General features: G+C 49.6%; 1 protein-coding gene across 1 annotated transcript in view; it reads right to left on the reverse strand.

The window, feature by feature from the left end:
- FAT3 (FAT atypical cadherin 3) overlaps positions 1-7,540 on the reverse strand; it is a 478,212-nt gene extending 470,672 nt beyond the window's left edge. The window contains exon 1 of the mRNA XM_083737613.1: positions 7,368-7,540. The gene's annotated coding sequence lies outside the window, so the exon portion shown is untranslated. The remainder of the gene's footprint in view (positions 1-7,367) is intronic.
- Between the last annotated feature and the right edge of the window lie 2,125 nt (positions 7,541-9,665).

A 9,665-nucleotide genomic window follows, 5' to 3' on the forward strand; every position in this document is an offset into this window, starting at 1 on the left:
TATGCATCCTTCTTCTGATCAGAAAATGCCAACAAGGCTCTTATTCAGCTGATTAGCTATAATATAAACATGCTTAGATATATACTTCACAGTGTACAAAAATCACGCCGTATTGCCCAAGTTCCAACAGCCCACCAGGAAATGATAGCCATAATACGCCAATAATAATGCTGATCTACTATTCAGGGTTATTGGAAGGATTACAAGCTGCTTACAAATGCATATGAATCATAGAATCATACAGTTGGATGGGGCCCAAGGGTCATCTAGTCCAACCCGCTGCAATGCAGGAATCTCAACTAAAGCATCCATAACAGATGGCCATCCAACCTGCTTTAAAACCTCCAAGGAAGGAGAGACCACAACCTCCCAAGGGAGACCGTTCCACTGTCAAACAGCTCTTACCACCAGAAAGTATTTCCGGATGTTTAATCAGAGTCTCCTTCCTTGTAACCTGAATCCATGGGTTCGAGTTCTACCCTCCAGAGGCGGAGAAAACAAGCTTGCTCCATCCTCCATGTGACAGCCCTTGAGATATCTGAAGATGGCTATCTTATCCCCTCTCAGTCCTCGGTCCAGTATACCTGAAGGAGTGTCTCCACCCCCATCGTTCAACCTGGACACTGAGGTCCAGCGCTGAGGGCCTTCTGGCAGTTCCCTCGCTGCGTGAAGTGAGGTTGCAGGGAACCAGGCAGAGACCCTTCTTGGCAGTGGCTCCTGTCCTGTGGAACGCCCTCCCACCAGATGTCAAACCGACTATTGTAATTTATTTTGTTGGAAGCAGCCCAGAGTGGCTGGAGAAACCCAGCCAGATGGGTGGGGTATAAATAATAATAATAATAATATGTTGTTGTTGTTGTTATTCCAGGCTAAACATACCCAGCTCCTTCAAGCGTTCCTCATAAGGCCTGGTTTCCAGGCCCCTGATCATCTTGGTCACCCTCCTCTAAACACGTTCCACCTTGTCAACATCCTTCTTAAATTGTGGTACCCAGAACTAGACACAGTATTCCAGGTGTGGTCTGACCAAGGCAGAATAGAGTGGGACTATTACTTCCCTTGATGTGGATACTAGACTTTTGTTGATGCAGCCTAGAATAGCATTAGCTTTTTTGCTGCTGCATCACAGTCATGACTCATGTTAAGCTTGTGATCCACCAAGACTCCTAGATCCTTTTCACATGCACTACTGGCAAGCCATGTGTCCCCCATATTTATGAAGCACTGTGATTGCTATACGAATATCTGTATTTTGACTTCAATTACACCTCCAATCCCATCCTTCCCCCCAAGGTGCTGACGTTAACATACCGTATTTTTCGCCCTCTAGGGCACACTGGCCCATAGGACGTACCTCATTCTTTGGGGGGGGGGGGGATGAATAAAAAAAATTCCCCCCCCCAGCCCCCAGAACAGGCTGCTATCCGCAAGCCTTGCGAGCCCGGCGGCAACTCCTGCCGGGCTTGCAAATCTTGCGGACACCTGCGCGAAGCACGGGGCGTCCTCCGGAGGGCGCCCCGTGCTCTGGGCTGCAGGCTGCTGCCCACACCCTTGCGAGCCTGCGGGAACTCCCGCCAGGCGCGCAAGGCTTGCGGATAGCTTCCTGAAGCCTGGAGAGCGAGAGGGGTCGGTGCGCACCGATGCCTCTCGCTCTCCAGGCTTCAGCAAAAGCCTGCATTCGCCCCATAGGACGCACACACATTTCCCCTTCATTTTTGGAGGGGGAAAAGTGTGTCCTATAGGGCGAAAAATACAGTATATGGAGTTTTATTCACATTTGATCCTCACAACAACCCTGCAATATAGACTACACACCAAGAGATAGTGACTGGTTCAACGTCCACCAGTGGAGCTCACGGTAGAGAAGGGAACCAAATGTGTACCTTCCCAATCCTAGCCTGTTACACTAACCACTAAACCACACCATCCTGTTTCTTTGTTTGCCTGTTTTGAAGCACCAGATGAAAGCAGATTTATTTATTTGGTTCTATTAATTCAAGCCTCTTTTTTTTCTTCTGCTGCTGCTGTTTAACATTTTTTTAAAAAAAAAAAACCCAACCATTTGTGTCACGTTATTGATTAACTTGTTATTTTAAATAATATTGTAAGCTGCCCAGAGGGCTGTTGTCTAAAGGACGTACAAATATTTCGTTAAGGAAATAAATAAGCTCCACATATCTTTTTATTAGTATGATTAATACCTACGAACATCTGGCTCTGCACTCACAATATATGGATTTGATGGGGCACTTTGCCCATCCAGAATCACTGACTAAATGTGGGGGGGGGGGTCCTCCATTTTTGAACCACTATTAAATTATTTAGCTTCACTGTGCACTACACTGAACAATTGTTACTTGTTTTTATTTATTACCTGCCCTTCACTGTAAGGTCCCAGGGTGTGTCACAACAATGCAAAATATAGCAATAAAAACATTACATGACGATAACCTCAAACTGAGTGGGTTCTAAATTTATCCCCCTCAAGTTGTGAAGTCCCCTGAGATCTACGCGTATAACAGTGGTACACAAATTTAATAAATAATAATAATTAATAAGAAGTCTGGGGTGTAAGAGGTTGAGGAAGGCTATATAGTGAAGGTGCCAGACACACCTCCCTGGGGAGGGAATTCCACAAAGAAGGTCCTCTCCTGGCCCACCAGCAACCTCCCAGCTTCAGAGGGAGTGTGTGTGTGTGTGTGTGTGTGTACGACTACCAAGAGGCCAGGCTCTGTCAATTTTAACACCTGAGGACATCTGTAGGGCAGTGCCAGCTGTGAGTTTTTGTGCAATCCACACGAAGAGACGAGAGTTTCACGAGCCCTTTGCCTGTACAGTCATACCTCAGGTTAAAGTTGCGTCAGGTTGGGCGTTTTCGGGTTGCGCTCCACGGAGACCCGGAAGTAACAGAACACGTTACTTCCAGGTTTCGTCGCTCGTGCATGTGCAGACGCTCAAAATGACATCACGCGCATGCGCAGAAGTAGCAAATTGTGACCCGCACACACGGGTTGCATTCGCTTCAGGATGCGAACAGGGCATCTTACGCATGAGTCACTGTATGGAGCATCTGCGACTTGCAATCCACACTAGATGATGAAAGGTTAAAGAGCCCTTTGCCTGTGTCTTATGCAGGAGCATCTGCGACTTGCAATCTACACTAGTGCAGTGGTACCTCGGGTTACAGGCACTTCAGGTTACATATGCTTCAGGTTACAGACTCCGCTAACCCAGAAATAGTACCTCGGGTTAAAAACTTTGCTTCAGGATGAGAACAGAAATCGCGCAGCGGCGGCCACAGCGGAAGGCCCCATTAGCTAAAGTGGTACCTCAGGTTAAGAACAGTTTCAGGTTAAGAACGGACCTCCAGAACAAATTAAGTTCTTAACCCGAGGTACCACTGTAGATGAAAGGTTAAAGAGCCCTTTGCCTGTGTCTTATGCAGGAGTCACTGTGTGGAGCATCTGCGACTTGCAATCCACACTTAGCAGATGAGAGGTTGAAGAGCCCTTTGTCTGTGTCTTTCCCGTATGCAGGACTTTATCCCAGGGGTGGGTTAAACGCTGCCTTTCCAAGTGCATCTTCCCACTGCCTTATACTGCACAGGATTTTCGGCGGGGGAGGGGGGGAGAGAGACTTTACAACAACCATAGACGTCCAGTGAATTTTGTATTACAGAAACGTGTTGAGGCTAACGGTTTGTCTAAGGCTAAGTGAGTTAGTGGCTGGAATGAGTTCTCATAACAAATGCAGTTAACAAAGTTTTTTTTAAAAAATAATAATAATAACAAATGCAGTTAAGTTAACAAACTTTTTTTTTAAAGGAACACACTCAAAATGTTTGCTGGTGCCTTCAATTCCCTGCAAAAGCCGCTATGCATAATCTCTGAAACGTCTGCTTTTCCCAACCTCCCTCTTTAAAGAGATCAGGGCAATATGCAATGTGCTCCTTGCGATTTTGATGCTCTGCAACAGTCTTGCAAGGTAGGCTCAGGCAGCATCAAGGTCACCCGCAAACTATGCAACCAAGTCAGGATTTGAACCTGGGTCTGCAAGGTCTCAGCTGGGCACGCTTACCAATTCACCACCACCGGTACAGCACAATCCTAACCACATCCCTGCAGAAGCAAGTCTTGTTGAATTGAACAAGGTTTCCTCCCAGCTAAGGGAGCCAGACTCTGCTAATGTTTCAATGCCTCTTCTCAGGGGCTGTGTGTGTGTGTGTGTGTGTGTGTGTGTGTGTGCAGCTTTTTCAAGGTCTCAGTTCAGCTGTTACCGAACAGTTGATCTTTTCCCCCTTTCTAAATCCAGCAGACTTCTCTCTTTGCATGTCTCTTATACCAGCAGCAACCTGAACAATCGCTCATAAAGTTAAGAGCCAGGGCAGCTTGTGTGTGTGTGTGTGCGCAATAAAGGGAAAAAAATCACTTGCTAAACGCTGAAGGAAGTTCAATGCCTTGTGCCTGCAGAGAATAAACCGGGATTGAAGCTGGTTCAGAGATTTTGACAGTACACAAAAGCCAACAGAGGATGCTGCAAAAAAAAAAAAAACACGTGGTGGTTTGATAGCAATGAAAGGAACAAGCACTATGCAATGAGACAGAAAGGAGCAGCAATTTCTTTGAAAGAAGGTGAACAGGGGGGCTGCCCTGAGTGCAGAGATTTTTATATATATATATTATTATTCCTATGTCGGTGCCTTTGTGCTCCCTTACACTTGCATTCCTTTTAATTGGATGTGGGACGGTGGAGGGAACAAATTTCTCCCAACAACAAAGCCAGAAGCAGGAACAGAGAGAGAGAAAGGATCCACAAAAGCAGGCAACAATTGCAGCTTAATCTCTTAACAGGATCGGTGGGTAGTTAAAGGAGAGTCTTTGTTTGCACCTTATATTTCCTTGCTCCCGCCCCTCCCTTAAAAAAAACCCCACAAGGCGGCATCTCTAGGGGCTGCAACCCTATACCCCCAGTTACCTGGGAGAAAGCCCCATTGAATTGGGATGGGGGGGGGGGCTTGCTTCTGAGCAAACATTGCACACCATCCGGCTGTAAAAGAAAGTTTGTAAAAGATATCTCGAAACACACTGAAACTGCCGGGGGGGGGGGGAGGTTTGCACCTTACCAGGCAACGTTTACCAACAAAGTTCCAGCACCATCTGGAAAACCCGTTACTTTAGATTTGTTTTAACTGGATGTTTCTCTCTCCACCCCTTTCTATAATGGGAGTTTTACCCTAGTTGAACAATAAATGCACAAACGTGCGGGGGGGGGGGGTTGTTGGTTTAGGAAGTTGGAAGCAAAGCTCACAAGATCCTTTGCCTTAGCTGCTAAAATCATTAGCTGCAGAAGCGTCAGGGGGTCTCTTATGCCTTCCCACCCCCCTATGGCTGGTGGGGGGAGAAGGAATGACCTGCCAGCTGCTGTTTCCTCCCCCCCCCCAAAAAAAGACCTTCTCCTTCCCAGCCTCCCTGCCAAATGTTTTTGGGTCTTTTTGATAAAATGTTTCTAAGGATGCAATCCAATATACACACACTTAAACTGGGAGTTAAGACCCACTGAATAGCACAGGGCTTGGCTTCTGAGTACATATAAGGTTGCACTATGACAACCCCGTTTCCTAGTAGCCACCACAAAATTTGCTCGCTGATTTCAACAGGGTGGTGGGTGTATTTCTCAGGGGAGAAATCTCTCTGAAACTCCTTTCCCAAGCCAGCCCTTAATGTGTGGAGAGAGAAAAGATGCTACTGGACCCCTTGAAAGGTCTGGGAAGACGCTCCACCTCCGATCTGGAAAACCGTCCATTTCCAACACATACACACACCGATGGGGAGGGAGAATGCACTCTGCACTAGCTCAGGGGCAAGTGGCATCTATTCCGGGTTTCTTCCAGGAGTGTACTAGTCCTGCCACCTAAAGTACCAGAATTAGGCAAATGTAAGCCCTATCCTCCCGTCTACAGATACATACATCCGTAATTTTATTTGTATGCCGCCTTTCCACAGTTCAAACCACGCTCGAGGCGGCTTACAACTTGAAAAAAAACCGCATAACTACAACATAACCGAAGCAGTCATAAAGCATTACAAACCACACAATTTCCACATAAATCACTACCATACGTGACAGACACACGCACTGATCTATGGAGAGCGCGGGATCATTGCGATCTATTGCGGGAGGCGAGGAATCAGCCATGGGGCATCTTCTATGACCGTCTCTCCGCTCACAAATCCCCTTTGTGCGCGGTCCCCGCGAGGAATCTCCGGCAAAGGAACCCCACCGGCTCGCCCCAGGAGCCGCAGCCGAGGCAGCCTCCCCGCTTCCACATCCGCGGAACTCCCCGCCCCGGTAAGTTCCCAGCTTCGGAAGATGCAAGCAAGGCGCCCCTCTCTCTCCAGCAGCTCCTGGGACGCAGCAGCGAGCGAGGATTACAAAGCAGAAGCGGCCGGTTCTCACGTCTCTCTCCCCACCCACAACACCTCCTTTGGCAATGCAGAAACGCGCTTCTTCGGTCCTCCTTTTCTGCAAGCAGGCGAGACATCCACCGCTCCCCGCCGATTCCCTTCCCCAGCTCCTCGCGCCCGCGGCAGAAATGCTCCCTTCCCCAGCGAGATCGCCGCTCGACTCCAGCGCTAGCAGGTGAAAACCAGCTCTCTGGCCACCCCCGGCAGCATTCCCCCCCCCCAAAAAAACCCCTTCCGACCGCGTTTGAAATAAGCCGCTCAAAGCCCGACACAATAAATAAGAGATTTTTTTTGGGGGGGGGGGCCCAATTGCAACACCCGCCGCCGCTCTGCACCTTGCACTGCCTAAACCGGGGGTCCCCCTTTTGCAACGAAGAAAGCACACGCGCGCCAAACGCAGGAGAAGGCAGAGACCTAGGAAGCAACTTAGCCACCCGGTAGAACTGCTTTAAAAATAAAATAAAATCGGGCGCTAGGGAAAGAGTATTCTTTCTTTTTTTCGGGAGGGGAGAGATACAACAAGCACGAACTTTTCCCTCTTTTTTTTTTTTTTTTTTTTTGCAACTTGAAAGCAAATAGAGATCTCGCTGCAAACCAAGCCTCTCCGAACACGTTGCGGGGAAGAGACGACCAGCCGGTCCGCGTTAGCGCGGGGCTCCGCCGCTTCCCACGCTCGCAAGCGGCTGCCGGAGAGAGGCTGGGCTTTTTGCAAACAGTGGCAAGTTTGCAACAAAAAGATGGGACGGGGTTGGTTGGTTGGCTGGCTGTGCGTGGAAGTTTCGCATGCAACTCTCTCCCCACGCTGACTCCATCGCGGATCCCCCTCTCCAAACCCATTCATCCAGGCAAATGAAAAGCGAGGCGCCTGTTTTCAAGGAAATAAAGAAAGCCCAGCTCACGCACCCTTCCAAAAGGCCGATCAGCTCCGGAGCTTCGCAGCTTCCCTTCTGCATAACGTATCCATGGACGGGGGCGGAAGACGGGGAGCCAAGCGCCGCCGCCGCCGCTGCTGCTTTTCTCTCGCCTTCCTGGCGCAGCGCGCAGCGCGGGACTGGTGCCGAGTGGAGAAGCGCTCTCGGTAGCAACTCCTAACTCGGGGGGTGGGGGTAGGTGGGGGGGGTGCTGGGAAGGGAGGGGAGGAAAGGGGGCGATTCCCAGCCCGCGGCGCCGACGATCGCAGCGCAGCCTACCGAGAGGCAGAGCGCGCCAGCGGCTGCAGCCAATGCGGGGAGCCGCGTCTCCTCGCTCGCCAGCCCAGCAGGGAGATAGCGCGAGGCGCGGCGACGCGAGAGAAAAGGCTGGCTGGATACACAACGCCGCGGATGCTTGGGGGGGGGGATGGTGGGGGAGAGAAGGGCACATTCACGTGCACACAAACCCCTTGCACACGCAGACGCGGTGCAACCGAGCCCGGCTTCTGCACCGCCGCCTGAAATGCGCCTGCAAAAAAATAAAAAATAAATCCTGCCTGCTGCTCCTTGCAAAGGAGAACGAGGCAGGCTCCGGCGTGGCTCTTCGCGCTTGTGACAGGCAGGCAGGCTTTCATGCATGCTGTGAAGTAAGTCCCATCGCACGCGGCGTCTGGTAGTCAATAAGGATCCCCCACTTTGGGGGGGGGGGCGGGGGGAGGTTTAATGACCCCCTTCCTCCACGCAACTCAAGGTGGTCCCCACCATTCGGCGCTCCAATTTGCGATGCTCACAACCGCCCTCTCGGGTAGGTAGAGCAAAGAGCAGGCATCCCCAATCTCGGCCCTCTAGATTTTTTGGGGGACTACAATTCCCATCATCCCTGACCACTGGTCCTGTTAGTTGGGAATGGTGGGAGTTGTAGTCCCAAAACATCTGGAGGGCCAAGTTTGGGGATGCCATGGTCATCTGGATTTGAACCCAAGCCTGACCAGTCTTAACACTGCGGAGGCTGGTTGGTTACGGCAAGTGGGGCGCTGCCCCCAACATCCTCAACTGGGTCTCATCCAGCCCTAGCCTGCTTGCCTTCCTGCTTAATAGCCAGGCCAGGGGTTGGTAGCCCTACCTGTCAGCTTCCTCCTCCTGACTCTCAGTGTTGCCCCTGGCAGCAGAGAGCATGGTGACAAAACCAGAATGAGTTGGCTCCGCCTATCACTGGCTCTGGCTCCACCCACTGTGGGCTCCCTCCATTCTGCCTAGCCAATCTCAATGGGCACCAGCCACTGCTGCAACTCTACCAAGCGCCATAGAGGGCGCCAAAGTGGTGTGATGGTTAGAGTGTCCGCCTCAGACCTGGGAGACGAGAGTTCGAATCCCAAGGCAGCAGAAAGCTCCCTGCGGTGACCTTGTGCCAGCCACTGCCTCTCAGCCTAACCTACCTCACAGGGTCGTCGTGGGGATTAAAGGAGGAGAGAGGAGAGCCAGGTGCACTGCGGAGAAAAAAGGTAGGATATAAATTAAACAAATAAACTTTCAAAAATTTAACCTGTAAGACAAGTAAATTCCCTGCTACCCCTAAAAATGCACTTTATCCCCTATATGTATCATATCCCTTAAATATATATCATATCATTATTATATCATATATCCCTTGTATAAGGGATGAGATATGTCGTACCTCCTGTTTTTCCCTAGTGCTCTGATACTCACCCTGGCAACTCACACAACTGGAGTGGTCCTGGGTCATCTCATATTGGAAAGAATTATCTCTACAATGGTACCTGGGGTTACAGACTCTTCAGGTTACAGACTCTTCAGGTTACAGACGCTTCAGGTTACAGACTCCACTAACCTAGAAATAGTACCTCGGGTTAAGAACTTTACTTCAAAATGAGAAGAGAAATCATGCAGCGGCAGCGGAAGGCCCCATTAGGTAAAGTGTACCCTCAGGTTAAGAAAGGACCTCCGGAACGAATTAAGTTCTTAACCCGAGGTACCACTGTATTTCAAACTTTAGGGATGTCACAGCACAAATTTCTCTCTCTCTCTCTCTCTCTCTCTCTCTGTGTGTGTGTGTGTGTGTGTGTGTATAAGAAAATGTTTCAGTAGCCTAGCAAAAGTGATTTTTATTTCCCTCTAAATTCCAACTACCGTCTTAAAATTGGCTTTGGATTAAATCTAAGGACACACAGTGCCCACTCCACACAAAAAAAGGAAGGAAGGAAATGACTGCCATAAACACATTTTCAGGTAGGAAAATAGGAAGTTACCTTATACTGAGTCAGATTATTGG

This window comes from Podarcis gaigeae (assembly GCF_964106915.1).
Source record: "Podarcis gaigeae genome assembly, chromosome: 4".
Classification (NCBI taxonomy): Eukaryota; Metazoa; Chordata; class Lepidosauria; order Squamata; family Lacertidae; genus Podarcis; species Podarcis gaigeae.